Here is a 21800-nt window from a genome sequence, read left to right on the forward strand (position 1 = left end):
ACCACAGAAACTATAGGGAGAGAGTAAGTGTACACACACACACACACACACACACCACACGCACAGCAATCCAAAACTAACCACAAGTGTATACAACATTACCCTTAAGGAGTAGCTTTCACTACCAGTAGGACACAGTGCAGTGTTTGTGATAATGAGTGATACGGTAAGATGGAGTTGACTCTCTCGTGTGTGTGTGTGTGTGTGTGTGTGCGCCTGCCTACTGGTGATCTCCTCTTCCCTGCTCTAATGACAGTGCTCAGACTGATGGAGTGGTCTACTCACCGGCCAACTGTGCTTCCGGGTGGATGGCAGGTGGCCTCGATAGCTTGGGTACCCCTCTTCTGTGTGTGTGAGAGTGAGAGTGAGAGAGAGAGAGAGAGAGAGAGAGAGAGAGAGAAAAAACAAAGCAGAAAAAAATCGAGAGTGTAAGCAATAGTGAGAGAAAGAGGGAGTAAAAGAGAGAGAGAGAGAAAGTGGGAAAGATCAAAAGCGTGTGGGGGGGAAAGCAAAAGACAGAGAGAGGGAGAGAGACATAAAGAGAGACATAAAGAGAGGGACAAAAGGAAAAGGACATTAGCTTAAATGAAGTTTATTAGCTGTATTAGTCAGGGAGGGCTGGAGCTGTCCCCCCCCACCACCACCACTCCTACCCCTAGGCTCCCAGGTCTCCTTGCAGTCTCCCCCACAAATGACAGCCATTTGAGCCTGGCTCAGCTGGGAGGGTCAGCCATGACGGAATCCATTACATTACAGCTTACTCACTCACTATACCACACTTAATTTGGTTTCCTAATGGTCACTCACACTGACAAATGTTGCTACTGTAACAACGTTAGGACGCAGTGCTTTAAATTCATAGGATACAGGCGGAGATACAGGCGGAGAGCCCTACAAAGACTTCACTCACTGGCAATGTGTTTTGCTGTGCAACTAAGTATTCATTAGGGTACACCGTAGCGAAAACACTTCCTAAATGTACAAGTTCATGTTGTCCCTGCCTGTTTTGGCCCATTTTCTTCCGTTTTGTACGTAATGAATATGACCATGGACTCATGGCTTCAGCCATGTTGTAAAGGCCCAGTCTTGAATACAGGGAGAGGAGATGCAGTCCCATGTATTGTACCCACAGCTGCCTGTCTCCTCCAAACAAGTGACAGATATGGGGTGGAGTGAGAGGGAAAGAGGGGGAGGGGGGAAACAGGATAAGTTCCATTTTTCATCCCTCTCATCAAGTCTGAAGGCAAGCTGAGCCACTAATGTCCATTGTGTCTGGTGAGGAGGGCCCGACTAAATGTGTGTCTGGCACAAGTGTGTGTGAGTGTGTGTAAACCTATCTTACTACAGTATGTCTATGGATGTGTGTGTGTGTGTGTGTATGACATGAAAACATATGGGTATACGTGTGTGTGTGTGTGTATACATAGTGATTGACTGATGTGTCTGTGTGCGTGCGCGCATGCTTGCGTGTGTGCGTGCGTGCGTGTGATCAACTGATGCGTGTGATAGAGAAAGGGTAGGTCATGGCAGTAGCCCCACAGCCACCAGACAGACAGGCCCCACCAACCCAGCTGGTTCATGATATCCATTATGATTTACGTGCCAAGAGGAGCCCGCCGCCGAACAAAGACACACAGACACACACACAGAGAGTGAGTGTGTGTGTGCGTGAGAGAGAGCTTCCACTGTTTCATATTTCCCCTCCTGTCCATCCATTCATCCCTCCTTCATTTCTCCTTTTCCTCCTCTCTTGACCAGGATGGCTGTTCCTGCCTCTAGGACTGCACGCGGTGGGGCCGTTTTCCGTTTGCAACTAGAGAGGGCATTTTTGGATTCTGCACATGTAAAATCAAACCGCTCAGTTCTACAAAGGCCTCGATCGGCACTACAGACAGAGCAACGGTAACGATCGTGCTGCATCTGAAATGAAGACATGGCCAGCTGGATTGATTGGTAGCCCAGTAATGTGCCAGAACTAGAAAGTGATTTGTTCAATGTTAGCAGTTAGAGGGTTTGTTTGTCCGCTGAAAACCGAGGCAGCTGTCAAACACACTGTAGACACATTATAACCTTTGGCTCTGGGAATGAAGCTCATTTTCTTTTTATTGGCTAGCTACGCACTCCTATTGGCTAGCTATGCATACTTAATGACTGACTTGGCATTCTGATAGGCTGGCTACACGTTCACTCGTTGTTGATAACACAACAAAGCACAATGAATGAAGGATCAGATGCATGTAACCTGGCAGTGGAGGATTTTGAGAAAAAGAGGTTATACTTGTTGTTTTATGATTCAGTTCTTTATGATTTGTTTCTTTATGAGGCTTCAGCAGCATAATCGTCCAACGCCCTTCACTCACTCACTCACTCACTCACTCACTCACTCACTCACTCACTCACTCACTCACTCACTCACTCACTCACTCACTCACTTGGTGGGAAACAATGGAGGGATTCTCATGAAGCTGGGATTTAAAGAGTATTCACGGGCCGCCAACAGAATTAGAGGGCCAAATGCCAAGGAGCAGATCGGGGTCCTCTTCAGCTGGAGAGACTGACTGACAAACAACGAGGACACTTGACTTCAGGGAGCACAGGGTGACCAAAGAGAGATGGAGAGAGGGAGCACAGGGTGACCAAAGAGAGATGGAGAGAGGGAGCACAGGGTGACCAAAGAGAGATGGAGTGAGAGCGGTAGATAGAGGAAAGGAGAGGATGAAGAGCAAGAGAGATGGAGTGAGAGCGGTAGATAGAGGAAAGGAGAGGATGAAGAGCGAGAGAGATGGAGTGAGAGCGGTAGATAGAGGAAAGGAGAGGATGAAGAGCGAGAGAGATGGAGCGAGAGCGGTAGATAGAGGAAAGGAGAGGATGAAGAGGAGAGGATGAAGAGCGAGAGATGGAGCGAGAGATGGAGCGAGAGCGGTAGATAGAGGAAAGGAGAGGATGAAGGAGCGGATGAAGAGCGAGAGAGATGGAGCGAGAGCGGTAGATAGAGGAAAGGATGAGGATGGAGAAGAGCGAGAGAGAAAGGAGAGGATGAAGAGCGAGAGAGATGGAGAGCGGTAGATAGAGGAAAGATGGAGAGAGGATGAAGAGCGAGAGAGATGGAGCGAGAGCGGTAGATAGAGGAAAGGAGAGGATGAAGAGCGAGAGAGATGGAGCGAGAACGGTAGATAGAGGAAAGGAGAGGATGAAGAGCGAGAGAGATGGAGTGAGAGCGGTAGATAGAGGAAAGGAGAGGATGAAGAGCGAGAGAGATGGAGCGAGAGCGGTAGATAGAGGAAAGGAGAGGATGAAGAGCGAGAGAGATGGAGCGAGAGCGGTAGATAGAGGAAAGGAGAGGATGAAGAGCGAGAGAGATGGAGCGAGAGCGGTAGATAGAGGAAAGGAGATGAAGAGAGATGGAAGAGCGATAGAGAGATGGATGAAGAGAGAGATGGAGTGAGAGCGTAGATAGAGGAAAGGAGAGGATGAAGAGCGAGAGAGATGGAGTGAGGCGGTAGATAGAGGAAAGGAGAGGATGAAGAGCGAGAGAGGAAAGCGGTAGATAGAGGAAAGGAGAGGATGAAGAGCGAGAGAGATGGAGTGAGAGCGGTAGATAGAGGAAAGGAGAGGATGAAGAGCGAGAGAGATGGAGTGAGAGCGGTAGATAGAGGAAAGGAGAGGATGAAGAGCGAGAGAGATGGAGCGAGAGCGGTAGATAGAGGAAAGGAGAGGATGAAGAGCGAGAGAGATGGAGCGAGAGCGGTAGATAGAGGAAAGGAGATGGATGAAGAGCGAGAGAGAAAGGAGCGGATGAAGCGGTAGATGGAGAGGAAGAGGAGAGGATGAAGAGCGAGAGAGATGGAGCGAGAGCGGTAGATAGAGGAAAGGAGAGGATGAAGAGCGAGAGAGATGGAGCGAGAGCGGTAGATAGAGGAAAGGAGAGGATGAAGAGCGAGAGAGATGGAGCGAGAACGGTAGATAGAGGAAAGGAGAGGATGAAGAGCGAGAGAGATGGAGTGTAGATAGAGAAAGGAGAGGATGAAGAGCGAGAGAGATGGAGATAGATAGAGGAAAGGAGAGGATGAAGAGCGAGAGAGATGGAGTGAGAGCGGTAGATAGAGGAAAGGAGAGGATGAAGAGCGAGAGAGATGGAGTGAGGGACACGTAGAAGGGAAGATAGAACAATAAAGAGAGCAGGGAGATGGAGAGATGAAGGGGATAGGCAGTGGGCAAAGAGGGCCAGGAAAGCAGACACACTGAACATATGCCCGCCAGAAACAGACCTGGGCAGTGAACTGTGAAGGCCCCTCGTGTGAGCCTGCCTCTGGTCAGATACAGATACACCCCCCTCCTCAGACAGACACACACACACTAAGATACGTATTGCTATCATCAAATGCAATCAGCTCTACTGTACTCCAGCCAGCATGCAGCCGGGGTGGCATTGAATAAAATACAGTATATCCTGTATTCTATTCTACAGTATTTTAGTCAATGCCACTCCGACATTGCTCAATTTAATATTTATACATTTCTTAATTCCATTATTTTACTTTTAGATTGGTTAGATACTACTGCACTGTTGGAGCTTGGAACACAAGCACTTCGCTACACCCACAATAACATCTGATAAATATGTGCATGTGACCAATAAAATTTGATTTGAGTCATCCATCCATGATACTCCCTGAGGAGAGGAGGAATGGAGGGTCACACACACACGGACATGTCCCCAACTCCTTGTAGTGACCTAGATCCTTAGGCCACTGCTGACCACTGACCACAGAGAAAATTTGACAAACACAGTAAAATACATGCCAGACTCAATTAATCGAACTAGTCTAATTCTGTCCAAACAACAAGCAACACAATGCTGAACTGAAGCCTCAAAACAGGCCGAAGAGCCCAAATGAAGATCAGATGGGTGAAAAAAACATTGATTTTACAGATGGTTGAATCCCCGTTGATGTAGCTCACTTAGCACACTGTCCACACCACCAGGGGAACAATAACATTGGTCTTTGGGTTTCTGAGACAAACCTCCAAACGTTCTCTTACAGTAAACATTATTCCTCAGTCAAACCACCAAATTAGGTTCAACAATACCTCAGTAAACTTTGACGAGTAGAACGCTATGCCGCACTGCCAGGGCCAATCACTGTACGGCCCAGGTGGTTCTCGTTGACTCGGCAAACTCCTCGGAGGGGTGCCGTGCCAGAGGAAATTGGCTCATCCACGGCTCGTTTATTGCGCTAGCGAGCACCGCCGGGCTAGCGGAGGCCCTCCGAACCAATACCCGTTTTGTCTCTTAGCTCTGGCTCCAGGAACCTTTCAGGAGCCAGTTATCCAGCCGCGTCAGAGCAGCTGGGAGCCCTGGGAGCAGTGTTGGAGGAGAGGATCCCATCCAAGGCACAATTAAAGACACCCTTTTTCCATTTGCCTAGCTTCTAGTCTAGAGCCTAGCTAGCAATAGCCCCCATTGTATATAACCATCTGGGGCTAATAGGGGGCTCAGCTTCCCTCCACTGAAGAGGACTTCCTCTAATGAAGAGGGTCTTGACGGTGTTAATTAAAACCACCATCTTGGACAATAGAGGCTCTTTGTCGTGTGAAAACTGTGGGAGATGGGTTCATGGGACCATCAGGGTTCCGTACTCAAAAAGAGTCTCAGGGCAGGACTGCTGATCTAGGATGCGTTTTCATTATGAGCCAAAAGGCTTATCTGATCCTAGATCAGCACTCTTACACTGAGACGCTAATACGGGCCCAGGTGTAAAGCTTCAATGGTCCATGGGGATGAGTGCCCCCTACTTGCCCATCTCCCCGAACAGCAACTTTTCTATTCAGGCAAGCCCCAAACTGAAGTAGTACCCCTCCTTAGTTTCAACTGTCAAGCAGTGTCTGAAGATCGTTATCCTCAACATAATCTGCACCCCAATTTCTGCCTGAGCACCTCCCTCCCTCCCTCCTCTGCTAAGCTAACTAATCAGCAGAGAGATTCATCATCATCTTGGCTGTGTGTGTGTGTGTGTGTGTGTGTGTGTGTGTGTGTGTGTGTGTGTGTGTGTGTGTGTGTGTGTGTGTGTGTGTGTGCATTTTGGTGGTAATTTGGCCTGCGTTATTGCTTCTCTTCTCCCTGTGTGTCAGTGTTAATGCTGCAAACCCAGTGGGGAGCTGCAGAGAGAGAGAGAGAGAACAGCAAGAAAAAGAAAGGGAGAGAGCTCCCGGCTAGCCCATTAAAGGGAGGCCTTCTCCTCATTTCGAGAGAGGCACTGCCAGGGCCACACTGCTGCACTGCAACCATAGAAACGAATATAAACTCAGCAAAAAAAAGAAACGTCCCTTTTTCAGGTCCCTGTCTTTCAAAGATCATTTGTAAAAATCCAAATACCTTCCCTTGTAAAGGGATTCCAACACTACTTCCCATGCTTGTTCAATGAACCATAAACAATTAATGAACATGCACCTGTGGAACGGGTCGTTAAGACACTAACACCAAAAGAAAGATGCCCAGGGTCCCTGCTCATCTACGTGAACGTGCCTTAGGCATGCTGCAAGGAGGCATGAGGACTGCAATTTATTGCCCTGGCCACATCTGCAATGTCTGTACTGTGAGACGCCTAAGACAGCGCTACAGGGAGACAGGACAGACAGCTGATTGTCCTCGCAGTGGCAGACCATGTGTAACAACACCTGCATAGGATCGGTACAGCCAAACATCACACCTGCGTGACAGGTACAGGATGTCAACAACAACTGCCCGAGTTACACCAGGAACGTACAATCCCTCCATCAGTGCTCGGACTGTACGCAATAGGCTGAGAGAGGCTGGACTGAGGACTTGTAGCCTGTTGTAAGGCAGGTCCTCACCAGACATCACAGGCAACAACGTCGCCTATGGGCACAAACCCACCGTCGCTGGACCAGACAGGACTGGCAAAAACTGCTCTTCACTGAGGAGTCGCGGTTTTGTCTCACCAGGGGTGATGGTCGGATTTGCGTTTATCGTCGAAAGAAGGAGCGTTACACCGAGGCCTGTACTCTGGAGCGGGATCGATTTGGAGGTGGAGGGTCCGTCATGGTCTGGGGCGGTGTGTCACAGCATCATCGGACTGAGCTTGTTGTCATTGCAGGCAATCTCAACGCTGTGCGTTACAGGGAAGACATCCTCCTCCCTCATGTGGTACCCTTCCTGCAGGCTCATCCTGACATGACCCTCTAGCATGACAATGCCACCAGCCATACTGCTCGTTCTGTGCATGATTTCCTGCAAGACAGGAATTTCAGTGTTCTGCCATGGCCAGCGATGAGCCCGGATCTCAATCCCATTGAGCACGTCTGGGACCTGTTGGATCGGAGGGTGAGTGCTAGGGCCATTCCCCCCAGAAATGTCCGGGAACTTGCAGGTGCCTAGGTGGAAGAGTGAGGTAACATCTCACAGCAAGAACTGGCAAATGTGGTGCAGTCCATGAGGAGGAGATGCACTGCAATACTTAATGCAGCTGGTGGCCACACCAGATACTGACTGTTACTTTTGATTTTGACCCCCCTTTGTTCAGGGACACATTATTCCATTTCTGTTAGTCACATGTCTGTGGAACTTGTTCAGTTTATGTCTCAGTTGTTGAATCTTGTTATGTTCATGCAAATATTTACACATGTTAAGTTTGCTGAAAATAAACGCAGTTGACAGTGAGAGGACGTTTCTTTTTTGCAATGGTCTGCAATGAATTCAGCTGTTTTTCCTCCTCTTAAATCTCATGCCTCTATCTGTTTTATCCTCTTAATGCCCCACCATGGCTCTCTACTACTACTACTGTACTACCGTTCTAATCTTCCTTCCATGGACTGATCTCTCCTCCCTCCCGCTTCTTTCTACTCTCATCCCTCCTTCCATTTTCCTCCTCCGCTCACCTTCTTCCCTTTCCTTGACCTCCTCCCTCTCCTCCTTCCTGTCCTCCATCACAGGGCCCGCCATTTACTGCAGTAGTTCTGATTTAATGCTCCCGCTGACAATTTATGCAGCAGCCGCCAGAGAAAGGCACATTAGGCCCCACTGTACACCCAACGTTATGGATCGGCCTATAAATAGCCACGCGAGTCATGTAAAAGCCTTTCATTACATAGAGAGACATCTCACGATCGATAGCCGCTAAATCTGTTTACTAACTGTGCCGGCCGTACAAATACGTTTTTTTCAGACAGAGAGCAGAGTAGTTTAATTTTCTTCTGTGGAATAGGACAAAAATATGGTTTGACGTCTACGTGCCGTATGTATGGCAAGCAATGCAAGCACAAAGAGCGGAAAGAGAAAATTATGGTAGATAATGGAAAGATGGAAATGTGTGTATGGGGTTTGTACGGATCTGCTGTGATTAAACACAGGCTCTGTAGCCTATTACCGTAGGTTACGATAAGCTTTCACACAAATACAGTAATCACACGCAACACATGCTTTGTTCTGCTGAAACAACTGAACAGACCCAACTCCTTAGGACTCACTGGTAAAACTGGAATCACACAGCATCCCCCTAAAAACGTGCAGCTGAGAGAGACCAGGAGGAGACCAGGGGATCATTTCTCTCCCCGTCAGCTCCCCCCACCACTCCCTCCCTCCCTCCCTCCTCCCAGCCCCGTGGAGATGTGGATGCTTCGCAGGACAATTACCGGGTGACACTTCATCATGGGCCGCGCGACAGGCGCTGACGGGTCCTCGTCCAAACAAATGATGCCGGGGTCGAGGTTGTCGGAGCCTCCCAGCTCCGAGGCTGCAGCCACATTACAACTTTACTAGGTCTGTTGAAAAACTAAACATTAAACAGACCCCCTCTCAGGCAGACCAATACACTCACCCCCTTGCCCATTGATCAGTGGGGGAGGGGTGAAGGGGGGGGGGGCTCCCCCCAAGTAGATGGAGATCTCGTCAACCCCCCCCCCCCCCAAAAGATAAAGGGTTAAACGCCAGTTTTAGAAAAGACAGCTCGACAAATCTTGCATCTGATGAGCCCACTGATTTTGGTGCATGTTACTGGGATGGGAGATTGGGTCCATTTATATGAAGATGGGCTATTCATTGAGCTTTTGGCAGCATTTTAACTGTTGTAGTAAATACACTGTAAATACACTTCCTCGCCTTGATAGAAGCTTGGTTAAAGCACAGCTAAGTATAGAATTAAAGTAGGTCAAAGGCAGAGACAACTAAAAAAACAGATATAGTTTAAATAGATCCTTGATTTCTTATCGTAACACTGAAAATGAACCGTTGGGAAACTGTGGAGAACCTCAAAAGTAGCCCTCCCTAAGCCACTCAACACCCCCAGCATATTAATATAGGGGTTTCTATGATCACAGCATGAGAAGTCTGGAAAGAACCAGAGATAAAGACAACTAACGCAGGAATAAAACTGCTATAGGAAAACAACACATCTCTGGTCCCCTGACACAATCGGCTCTACACGCATAGAACAGAGAGAGGAGAGAGAAACAATGAGAGCGGAAAGAAATGTACATAAAATAGAATAGAAAAGGCAGCACACGTTGCATCATGACAGCATCGACTGCTGGAGTCAATTCCATTCTCAGTTGAATGACACGTGGAACCCATTATTAAGAGTAGAGTTAAATTCCTGAATTGACTGACATTCCTGAATTGACCCTCGACTCAGCTATAGACTACACGACACAATTTCGAGGACTTGCTTATCTAACCCACTCATTTCAAAAGAAGGAGTAGTTTGTTTTGGTTTTCAACCAGTCTATTTTAAATGTACGCACCGTAGCAAGCACTTCTCTCGGACTGTTGTGTGGCAGTCTATTCATCTGTTATCACAGTCTCTGCCTCCATATGACCAACGCTCTCTATCGACATCCTCCAGTGATGAATTTGTTCATTTCCCCCCCTTCTAGAAACCAATGTGGACATCGAAGATAAATAAGGAGGGGGGGGGTTGTAAAAAAATAAATACATTCAAAACAGCGGTGGAGTGATGCTTCATGTTGGAAAGGCCCTTGAGGCGCATTCAATCTTTCAATCGATACACACCGTCGCCGGGTGTACGCCGTCATTAGGGAGGACACTTCCCTGTTTATTTATCATCAACGAGACTCGCGCCTGACAGCTTCCTGTAAACAACCACTCAGTATGGTTTTTGTTGTTTTTAAACCCTTATTTAACCAGGTAAGTTGATTTGAGAACACATTCTAATTCACAGCAACAACCTGGAGAATAGTCACAGAGGAGAGGAGGGATGAATGAGCCAATTGGAAGCTGGGGATGATTAGGTGGCCATGATGGCCAGATTGGGAATTTAGCCAGGACACCAGAGTTAACACCTCTACTCTTACGATAAGTGCCATGGGATCTTTAGTGACCACAGAGAGTCCGGACACCCGTTTAACGTCTCGTCTGAAAGACGGCACCGTACACAGGGCAATGTCGCCCAATCACTGCCCTAGGATACATTCTTTAGACCAGAGGAAAGAGTGCCTCCTACTGGCCCTCCAACAGCATCTGGTCTCCCATCCAGGGACTGACCAGGACCAATCCTGCTTAGCTTCAGAGGCAAGTCAGCAGTGAGATGCAGGGTGGTATGCTGCTGGCATAAGTATGGGTAAGTACCATTGATAATGTGTATAATACACAGTATGCATGTTTAAGTATGTATGTCTTGTGCACTGATAAAGCACTGGGCTTTCTATGTATGTTTGTGGTTTAACCAACTATTTTGCACTCAAACAACGGACAAAAAGGCTACTGAATGTGAATGGAGTCATGTTACAGGCTGCATCACATCCGGACGTGATTGGGAGTCCCATAGGGCGGCGCACAATTGGCCCAGCATCGTCTGCCAGCGTCGTCCGGGTTTGGCCGGGGTGGACCGTCATTGTAAATAACAATTTGTTCTTATCTGCCTTGCCTAGTTAAATAAAAGGTTAAAAAAATGTTTATGAAAAAATACCTGGGATGACATGTTTACAAAAACAGCCTCATGGATTTCCATTAGATCCGATGTATTTGTGATGACATTAGGTGAGCTACTACTACCAATCCGCTCAGCCCAGTCAAAACTGTTCGCTGCTCTGGCCCCCCAATGGTGGAACAAACTCCCTCACGACGCCAGGACAGCGGAGTCAATCACCACCTTCCGGAGACACCTGAAACCCCACCTCTTTAAGGAATACCTAGGATAGGATAAAGTAATCCCTCTCACCCCCTTAAAAGATTTAGATGCACTACTGTTCCACTGGATGTCATAAGGTGAATGCACCAATTTGTAAGTCGCTCTGGATAAGAGCGTCTGCTAAATGACTTAAATGTAAATGTAAATGTAATTTGTTTGAGTGCAACTCCATCTCTGTCTTTTGACAACATTAATCTTCAGATGACCACATGAATCAAGCTAGGGTCAGAAGGTCAGAGGTTAAGTGACCTCCTTGGTCATTTGGACAATCATTCGCTATCCTAAAGACTTGGGGATGCATCAATAGACACTGAAACTTCAAAACGCATTTGGAGTGAAGTACCACTGTGTGATGAAGAACAATGGGAGCAGATAAGATTCCTCTCAACAGTGTGTTTATATTCCAGTGGAAGGGAGGGAGGGATGGTGGGATGAGCTCCCCTGCTCCTCGGAGGCTGTTTGAAGTGGAGCGGTTGGGTTTATCTTCTTCGGATGGTGTGTGTACGCTCGTGCACTTGTGTGTGTGTGTGCGCCCATTACTGTGCATGCTGTGCGTGTGTGTTCGTGAGAGAGAGAGAGAGAGCTGGTCAGACTAAAGCAGGTGGGGGTCTGGGATGTGGACGAATAACCCGGGAGAAGACAAATGGCTTTAGCAGGAGGGCCGGTGACATTTATGTGATTTCATGTGGTAATGGACGATGACCCCTGGGGGTCAGGGTGCCAATAAGGCAGAGGCCCATTCCAGCACAACCCTGAAACCTGAGCCAATCCAAAACAGGCCTCTGACTGTCTCACACACACAGGGAGGAAGATGGAACAGTATCCATCACAGTGCATTCCTCACCTCGGACCACCTATGTTGGGTGCCAAAAACACCCAGGATGGGCAGTGTGTGTGTTGTTAAGAGGCTCCCTGCCCTGTGTTCACTCAAGGCTCATGAGAGGAGAGGCTACTTCATACTGTTGGTGACAGCTTTGTGGTAATAATGTACCGAGCCCCTGCTACTGCAAGTGGTACGCTCAGTCAAGTGAGACTTTGCCTGGGAGGAGACACATACAGAGACTCCTCGGCAGCTAATGAGACAACTGGGAGAATGAGAACGAGAGAGAATGAGAGAGAATGTGAGAGAGAGCGACTGAGCCGACTTTCAGGGTTTGGGAACAGGGGAGGGAGGCAGAGGGTGACCTGGATGGCTGCCAAGAAACAGAAGAGGCAGAACGAGAGGGGGAGGGAGGGAAGGAGGGTACACCTCTAGCCATGGTAGCAGCGGGTGGTTATGCAATGTACACAAAACAGAGGAGGGCTGCGATCAAAGGCACCAGGTGCATACATAACAAAAATCTGACACCACCGCAAGAAAAACGAGACGGGGAAGAAAAATGAAAAGAATGCACCGGGGAAAAAAGGAACAGAACAGACACCCTCTGGGGAAAAGACGGAAAAAGCTCAGTGCCGAAGACACATCAGTGGAGATTTAGAACAGAGGGATGAGATCAATAGAATGGATAAAAACAACTGAAACGGTCGTAGCTTCAGCTCTGGCTGTATAGTCATCTGTTCAACCAAGCAGAGGCACATGGGAAGGTAAAGTGGTGACGATGAGTAAATACTTAAAACATCAAGACACCGAACACAGAGAGAGAGAGAGAGAGAGAGAGAGAGAGAGAGAGAGAGACAAGAGAGAGACAAGAGAGAGACAGAGAGAGAGACGAGAGAGACAAGAGAGACGAGAGAGAGAGACAAGAGAGAGAGACAAGAGAGAGACAAGAGAGAGACAGAGAGAGACAGAGACAGAGACAGAGAGAGACAGAGAAAAGAAGAATAGCCTAGTTTGGCTTTAGCTGCTCGAGGGAACGGGCCTATAAAAGTTTAAGGATGCTGAGTGGTGACAAACAGTAATGTGATGACGACGATTATTACTACAACTACTACTGCTGTTTCTGTGCGAATTCCTCTGTATGTCACTCCGTGTCATTGTTCCCCCTTTTCCTTCCATCTGTGTAGTGCATTACGAACACACACACTCGTTTGAAAACTGTAAGAGCAGAGCACATGCTTGTTATTAGCTGGATATTTCCTGGAAAATAATGCATTTCCTTGGAAACTGTAACTGGTCATTTCCATGTAAAAGGACCCATGAGCACCAACATGTGAGGTCTATAGGAGCATGACAAAATGAGTATCAAATGAAAGCTAAGAGTCAATGTTTTTTTTTTAATGAATGGATTTTTTTAACCATTTTCCATCCTAGAATGTTTGAATAAGCAAAGGCTTTGATTTCTTGTCAAACAAATGGAAAGGGAGTCTTATAAACCATCTACCAGAAAGATTCTTAAAAGGCATTACAAAGACAGACCCCTGCCAACAAATAAACACTTTTATTAGTTTAGGATCATTTTCTTCTGCCGTTTGTAACATAAACATTGCCTTGTGCCTTAAATTCCGTTACCAAAAATCCACATATATTTAAGATATTTTCTCATTTCTCTCCCTCATGAGGATAGAAAGCTCAAAGTTTTACAGATATAATAATTTTTATGCATTATTAAGTGATTAAAACTCAAAATTGGTAACAGAATTTTAGAAATATTTGTAACGGAATTTTTACAATTGAATTGGCTAACAATGCTTACTTCATCAAAACAATTGTAACTAAAATATTCGTCAAACACCCATTTGTCAGTGGCAATTGATGAGACTATAACTGACTAAATATATACATATTTAAATTAGTTCACTAAAACGAGACAAAATTATCACTCTGACTAAAATCTGACTACTAAGTGGAGTTTTTGGAGATTGAGAGCTTTTCAGTGATAAGCACAAGTAATATTAGCAGCACAGATGTGCAACAGACTTCTGTTTAGCAGCGGGAAGGACCAGTCACACCCGGCAAACACAGCCTACATCAGCTGGTGAGCAAATGATGAGTGTGGGCAGACAGGCTCCGCTCCGGTTCCACCTCTGATTATACACATCGCATCGTGACTCTCTTGCTAACCAGTCACCACCAGCCTTCTAGTTAGCTGCTCTTTGACTGGTTAAGAAACAAGCTTCTTTACCAAATTAAAAACAATAACAGCATTGTGTTTAACAGCAAAACGACAGTCTAGCTATGTTTTTCTCTTCCTTGCGAAGGCTATAGAAAAGTAGGCCGTCTTTAAATTTGTAGTCTCGTTCAACTCTCCCACTGCATTTCATATACAGATTCTGTAGACAACGTAGCCAAGTCTCCCTCCTTTCCTCAGAGATAACAGCTTATTCTAGGCCCTTAGGCTGACGTATCTCAGCTCACTGGTCACCATAGCAGCACCCACCCGTAGCACGCGCTCCAGCAGGTATATCTCACTGGTCACCCCCAAAGCCAATTCCTCCTTTGGCCGCCTTTCCTTCCAGTTCGCTGCTGCCAATGACCGGAACGAACTGCAAAAATCACTGAAGCTGGAGACCCATATCTCCCTCACTAACTTTAAGCACCAGCTGTCAGAGCAGCTCACAGATCACTGCACCTGTACATAGCCCATCCAACTACCTCATCCCCATACTGTATTTATTTATCTTGCTCTTTTGCACCCCAGTATCGCTACTTACACATTCATTTTCTGCACATCTATCACTCCAGTGTTTAATTGCTATATTGTAATTACTTCGCCACCATGGCCTATTTATTGCCTTATCTCCCTTATCTTTCCTCATTTGCACACAATGTATATAGACTTTTTTCTACTGTATTATTGACTGTATGTTGGTTTATTCCATATGTAACTCTGTGTTGGTGTTTGTGTCGAACTGCTTTGCTTCATCTTGGCCAGGTCGCCGTTGTAAATGAGAACTTGTTCTCAACTAGCCTACCTGGTTAAATAAAGGTGAAATAAAAATAAATAAAAAAGGCTACCATTCAATAGACATGACCAATAATACCTGGAATACATTTTAAGAGAAAAATCTGAGCCTCAGCGCAATTACATTAATGTGGAATTGCCCAATTACAGCTGTGCCAATGCTGCCACACACGCACACACCGAAGGCTGATAAAGTAAGACACTGCACCGAGCCGCACTATTGTCAACACTAAAAGCTACAGACATCAATATTCTGACTTGCAACGAAGGATGGTTCCTTATCATTCAATGGAATTTTCTTTACAACATCCTCGTTGACAAAAGCCTCCTTCCTGTAAAGCCTGAAAGAGAACAGAAGCATTCAGGTGTTGAAACTTCTTTTCCCCGTACCGAGAAAAAAAACACATCTGCGGAACATAGATACAGATAAATGAATAACAGCGGCCCACTGTATACATACTACATAGCCAAAGGTATGTGGACACCCCTTCAAATTAGTGGGCGTGGCTATTTCAGTCACACCCGTTGCGCTAACAGGTGTATAACGTCGAGCACATAGCCATGCAATCTCCATAGACAAACATCGGCAGTAGAATGGCCCGTACTGAAGAGCTCAGCGACTTTCAACTTGGCACCGTCATGCAGTAGAATGCCACCTTTCCAACAAGTAAATGTATCACATTTCTGCCCTGCTAGAGCTGCCCTGGTCAATTATATTATTTTAAAGGTCAAACCTTTAAAAGCAACAACGGCTCAGCCGCGAAGTGGTAGGCCACACAAGCTCACAAATCAAGAAAGCCGAGTGCTTAAGCACATCAAAATCGCCTGTCCTTGGTTGCAACACTCACTACTGGGTTCCAAACTGCCTCTGGAAGCAACGTCAGCACACTAACTGTTCGTTGAGAGCTTCATGAAATGGGTTTCCATGGCCGAGGAGCCGCACACAAGCCTAAGATGACCATGCGCAATGCCAAGCGTCGGCTGGAGTGGTGTAAAGCTCGCCGCCATTGGACCCTGGAGCAGTGGAAACGTGTTCTCTGCAGTGACGAATCACGCTTCACCATCTGGCAGTCTGACGGACTAATCTGGGTTTGGTGGAAACCAGGAGAACGCTACCTGCCCGATTGCATAGTGCCAACTGTAAAGTTTGGTGGATGAGGAATAATGGTCTGGGGCTGTTTTTCATGGTTCATTAATTCCAGGAAATCTTAACGCTACAGCATACAATGACATTCTAGACGATTCTGTGCTTCCAACTTTGTGGCAACAGTGTGGGGAAGGCCCTTTCCTGTTTCAGCATAACAATGTCCCCGTGCACAAAGCGAAGTCCATAAAGAAATGGTTTGTTGAGATCGGTGTGGAAGAACTTGACTGGCCTGACCCTGACCTCAACCTTATCGAACACCTTTGTGATGAATTGGAATACCGACTGTGAGCCAGGCCTAATCGTCCAACGTCACTGCCCGACCTCACTAATGCTCGAGGCTGATAGGAAGCAAGTCCCTGCAGCAATGTTCCAACATCTATTGGAAAGCCTTCCCAGAAGAGTGTAGGCTGTTGTTAGAAGTCGACCGATTAATCGGAATGGGCGATTAATTAGGGCCGATTTCAAGTTTTCATAACAATCGGAAATCGGTATTTTTGGACGGCAATTTTTTTATACCTTTATTTAACTAGGCAAGTCAGTTAATAACACATTCTTATTGTCAATGACGGCCTAGGAACTGTGGGTTAACTGCCTCGTTCAGGGGCAGAACGACATATTTTCACTTTGTCAGCTCGGGGGATCCAATCTTGCAACCTTACAGTTAACTAGTCCAACGCAATAACGACCTGCCTCTCTCTCGTTGCACTTCACAAGGAGACTGCCTGTTATGTGAATGCAGTAAGCCAAGGTAAGTTGCTAGCTAGCATTAAACTCATCTTATAAAAAACAATCAATCATAATCACTAGTTAACTACACATGGTTGATGATATTACTAGATATTATCTAGCGTGTCCTGCGTTGCATATAATCTCACTGAGCATACAAGTATACAAGTATCTAAGTATCTGACTGAGCGGTGGTAGGCAGAAGCAGGCGCGTAAAACATTCACTTTTGTGCGTTTCGCCAGCAGCTCTTCGTTGTACGTCAAGCATTGCGCTGTTTATGACTTATGATCAACTCCCGAGATGAGGCTGGTGTAACCGAAGTAAAATTACTAGCTAGTTTGCGCGCGCTAATAGCGTTTCAAACGTCACTCGCTCTGAGCCTTCTAGTACTTGTTCCCCTTGCTCTGCATGGGTAACGCTGCTTCGATGGTGGCTGTTGTCGTTGTGTTGCTGGTTCGAGCCCAGGGAGGAGCGAGGATAGGGACGGAAGCTATACTGTTACACTGGCAATACTAAAGTGTCTATAAGAACATCTAATAGTCAAAGGTTAATGAAATATAAATGGTATAGAGAGAAATAGTCCTATAATAACTACAACCTAAAACTTCTTACCTGGGAATATTGAAGACTCATGTTAAAAGCAACCACCAGCTTTCATATGTTCTCATGTTCTGAGCAAGGAACTGAAACGTTAGCTTTCTTACATAGCACATATTGCACTTTTACTTTCTTCTCCAACACTTTGTATTTGCATTATTTAAACCAAATGGAACCTGTTTCATTATTTACTTGAGGCTAAATTGATTTTATTGATGTATTATATTAAGTTAAAATAAGTGTTCATTCAGTATTTTTGTAATTGTCATTATTACAAATAAATTAAAAATTAAAAATATTATTAACACTATATTTTTTTTTTTAATTGGCCGATTAATCGGTATCGGTGTTGAAGAATCATAATCGGTCGACCTCTAGCTGTTATAGCAGCAAAGGCAACTCCGAAAAAATGCCCATGATTCTGGAATGAGATGTTCGACGAGCAGGTGTCCACATACTTTTGGTAATGTAGTGCATGTACAAAGCCTCTGACCTCTATCCCCGTCACATGACACAGCAACTGTTGAGCTGTCCACACTGCCAGTTGGACACACACACACAGCAAATAGGCATTCTAGGCCTACCCATCGTATAAATAGAACATTGACGCACTACTTTTCCCACTCAAGGAAGGGCTATATAAATGCATATAATATATCAGACGAAGCCCTGTCATCAATTTCTCCAGTCCAGTCCTGCTCTCAGTGGCTGTCCAAAGCACATGTTTTTTTATTTACCTTAGCTCTATCTGGGCCGTGGCCTGGGTTCAAACTGGAGCCTTTTGTCTTTGGCATCATTAATCAAGTGTCTTCTAACAAAAACACAGAACCAGATGAGAGACAAAGGGAAGAGAAGGGAAGCAGGGAAGAGACCAGGGGGGGGAGCACTGAGCTGGGTAAGGAGGAACAGAGGTGTGGGAGGGGAATGCTTGACCCACATCCAAGACCTTCATAAATCAACTGTTAACAATAACAAGCAAAGTTTCATGTGGCTCTTCGATTGATTCATCCGTTTTCAAATCCTTTTTTTTTTTCTGGTCCTCCTCTGCTTTTTGGGTTTTGAAGTGAGGCGAGAGAATGTGGACTGCGAAAGGGTGAAACAGTTTGTGTGTCTGATTTGCTCCACTAGGCTAACGTCTTCATGTGGTAGCGTTTCGATGGTAGTGGTGACTGCACCCTTTTCTATTTTAAGCTTTATTTGCTCTGACACTATTGACTATTGCATCCCTGTTCCAGTCCAGCCAAGGTCTGTTAACGTGATTGGACAAGATTTTCAATACATGCATTTTCAATACATACACATGCCCACAGAAACATACCACAGTGAGCACACATAGGCCAGCACACCCGAACACGTACACCCCTCCCCTCCTTCACACACACATATACACACACACACACAGAGCTGTCCTCCCCTCTACGGTGGAGAAACACACCGCAGGATGTGAAGTAGCCTCCCGAGACTCTTTGTTAGGTGCGCATCGATCTGCATTGAGTGTGGACAAGGAGGGCCGGGGATCGATAGGTGGCCATTATGGGAGATGTGTGCAGTGGGGCCTGAGTGCAGCTGGGGCCCTCCCCGCTGTCACTACCTCCCTTGTCGTCTATTGGAGATTTTTCTCCACTGGAGAAAGGCTACGCTCCATAGAGGGAGGGGGGCACACCAGCTAGCGGCATCCCAGGAGAATACCACACCAGGATCTCTCCCTCCCTCTCGGTGTGTGTGTGTGTGTGTGTGTGTGTGGGGAACAGCCTGATCCTAAGACTCTGTCACACACTCCCACTGCACATAGTCAGGGAGCACTGAATGTTCTATTCCTCTGTCTTGTCAGATTCGGCGCGCAGAGAAAAACAGTATTACTGCATTTCCGTATTACAAAATGTGTGCCGATGACATAACTAAATGTGCCATAGTGTCTTTTTAGGTTTTAATAGCAAAAATGTAGTGCCTGCGCCCTTTCACATTGCAATGCTGTAGGCCTTCCAGTTTGATATGACAATGAAATGAAGACACGTAATGTAGGGTAAATGTTTGATCAGATGCTTGCCTGTCGGCGCTCCATCAAGAAGCGGAGATTGAAAACGTGATACATTTCAGGCGATTTGAGACCTGCAGACACTCTCAATAGGCCAGTAAAATAAACAAATGATGCAGTCCAAGTCCAGCCCTGCTCCAGCACCGTAGGAAAAACACCAGTGTCTCCCCAAGATTCACAATAATATAATTCGGCACTAAACTCAATTTAGACTTTTCTTTCAGATCTCACCACCGTCACTGGGAGCGGGATGAAAACTGTGCGTTTGGATGACGTTATGGAGACGCAGTGACCATTAAAAGCCAGGCAAATGCCTTTACCAGTTGTTATGAAATGGAGCCGGTGTGCCAAGTCAAGGCCCGGCGGCTGCGTCCCCCTGTCGAAAAAAACCTTCTCCAGCTGACCAAAGGTCTAGTTAACTGGCTCACCCCTCTTTTGCTGAAGTGCTGCTGAGCTCTGACAGCTATAGTGAGCGGTGCCTGTTGGCTCGGCCGTCCACGGATAATATAACAACTCCTACCTCTCCGCCCTTTAGTTGTGTGGCTGTGGGCCCTCTGTTGCAGCGATCTGGGTTCTTGGCTTTGGCCGGTGACCAGAGCAGCTAGTGCTCACACACAATACAGTACTGTGCTTCGTGTGTGAGTGAGTGAGAGAGAGAGAGGGAGGGGAGGGGGGGGAGAGCTAGAGTCTGGCTCGTTCGAGGCTTTATGAGAAGGAGCCCTCCACACCCGTTCTTCCATACTGGATTACAGGGCCTGGACTTCCTTGCTCCACATCCCCAGACTGCAACATTTCTGATGACTTTTTCCCCTCTCTCGCTATTTCACTGGTTCGGCAAAATAGAGCCATTTTGGAGCCGTCATAGTGTAGCTCCCCATCCTCCGGGCTGATCCTTGTTGTTTGTAATCTCAGAGGAAGTCTGGCACAAGGCTGCAGTACAGAGCTCCGGTCCGTGGAAGAGGCACAGCCGCCCCCTTTAAGGCCTCGAGGGGTCACCTGGTCCTTTAACAGCTTGTCATTCTCCACAGCTGGCCCACGCTGAGCTGTGCATGTATGGTAACAGGGAGAGCCTCAGCGAGCCGCCACTCCGGAGTGGCACAGGGAATTTGTTTAGGTTTCCCGCTGCCAAGATCCTGTCAGGAGTAGCCCCAAAGCTCCAGAAGAGGAACTGCAGACTGTTCAGTCTCGAGCTAGCTACGCCCTCTCGCCTGCATGCTCACGACTGCTGTGGGGATCATAAGTCTCCCCCACACTCTCGCTCGACAATAGCTCTTAACAGACTGCCTCAGTGCAATGGAGGAAGTCGGGCAGTGTGGGTGCTAAACATCAAAACCAAACCAATTTAAATGATCTTTAGTCCAAGTACTACAGTAGTCACATACAAAGTGTTAAGTGTTTAAATTCAAAACATCTTCACAGGCTCCAGTTTAGTGTCGCCACTGCCCAGACATGCGTCAGACAATACCAAACATTACAGCACTTCACATATCTGTGAAGGACCCTTGTGTATGACTCCGGGTCAGAGAGTTTGTCCCACTTTCCCTCTGCTCACCATTAAACGAGCCAGACTCTATAGTAGACACAGTAGGCTAGGAATGAGCCTCGTAACATTTCAAACCCTATGCTGGCCTACTAGAGTCGTGTCAAGCACCGGGACTGTCTTCATTTTGAGACAGTGTAGAGATAGAAATAGATGGAGAGGTGTGTTAAAAGCGGGGGGTACGAGATATGGAGACAGGTGTGTAAAAAACGGGAGGGGTACGAGATATGGAGACAGGTGTGTAAAAAGCAGGGGGTACGAGATATGGAGACAGGTGTGTAAAAAGCGGGGGGTACGAGATATGGAGACAGGTGTGTAAAAAGCAGGGGGGCGGGGGGTACGAGATATGGAGACAGGTGTGTAAAAAGAGGGGGTACGAGATATGGAGACAGGTGTGTAAAAGCGGGGGTACGAGATATGGAGACAGGTGTGTAAAAAGCGGGGGGTACGAGATATGGAGACAGGTGTGTAAAAAGCGGGGGGGTACGAGATATGGACACAGGTGTGTAAAAGCGGGGGTACGAGATATGGAGACAGGTGTGTAAAAAGCGGGGGGTACGAGATATGGAGACAGGTGTGTAAAAAGCGGGGGGTACGAGATATGGAGAAAGGTGTGTAAAAAGCAGGGGGGTACGAGATATGGAGACAGGTGTGTAAAAAGCGGGGGGGTACGAGATATGGAGACAGGTGTGTAAAAAGGGGGGGGGGCGAGATATGGAGACAGGTGTGTAAAAAGCGGGGGGTACG

The 21800-nt window shown here is 46.8% G+C and overlaps 1 protein-coding gene across 6 annotated transcripts in view; it reads right to left on the reverse strand.

Moving 5' to 3' along the window:
- Positions 1-21800, reverse strand: part of raraa (retinoic acid receptor, alpha a) — a 227348-nt gene that overhangs the window by 173405 nt on the left and 32143 nt on the right. For 4 of the 6 annotated variants that reach the window (XM_029629347.2, XM_029629350.2, XM_029629346.2 and 1 more), the window contains exon 2: positions 286-344. The exons of the other annotated variants lie outside the window; for them this stretch is intronic. The gene's annotated coding sequence lies outside the window, so the exon portion shown is untranslated. The remainder of the gene's footprint in view (positions 1-285; positions 345-21800) is intronic. 6 annotated transcript variants of the gene reach the window in all.

Source organism: Oncorhynchus nerka, linkage group LG23 (assembly GCF_034236695.1).
Source record: "Oncorhynchus nerka isolate Pitt River linkage group LG23, Oner_Uvic_2.0, whole genome shotgun sequence".
In the NCBI taxonomy this organism is placed as follows: Eukaryota; Metazoa; Chordata; class Actinopteri; order Salmoniformes; family Salmonidae; genus Oncorhynchus; species Oncorhynchus nerka.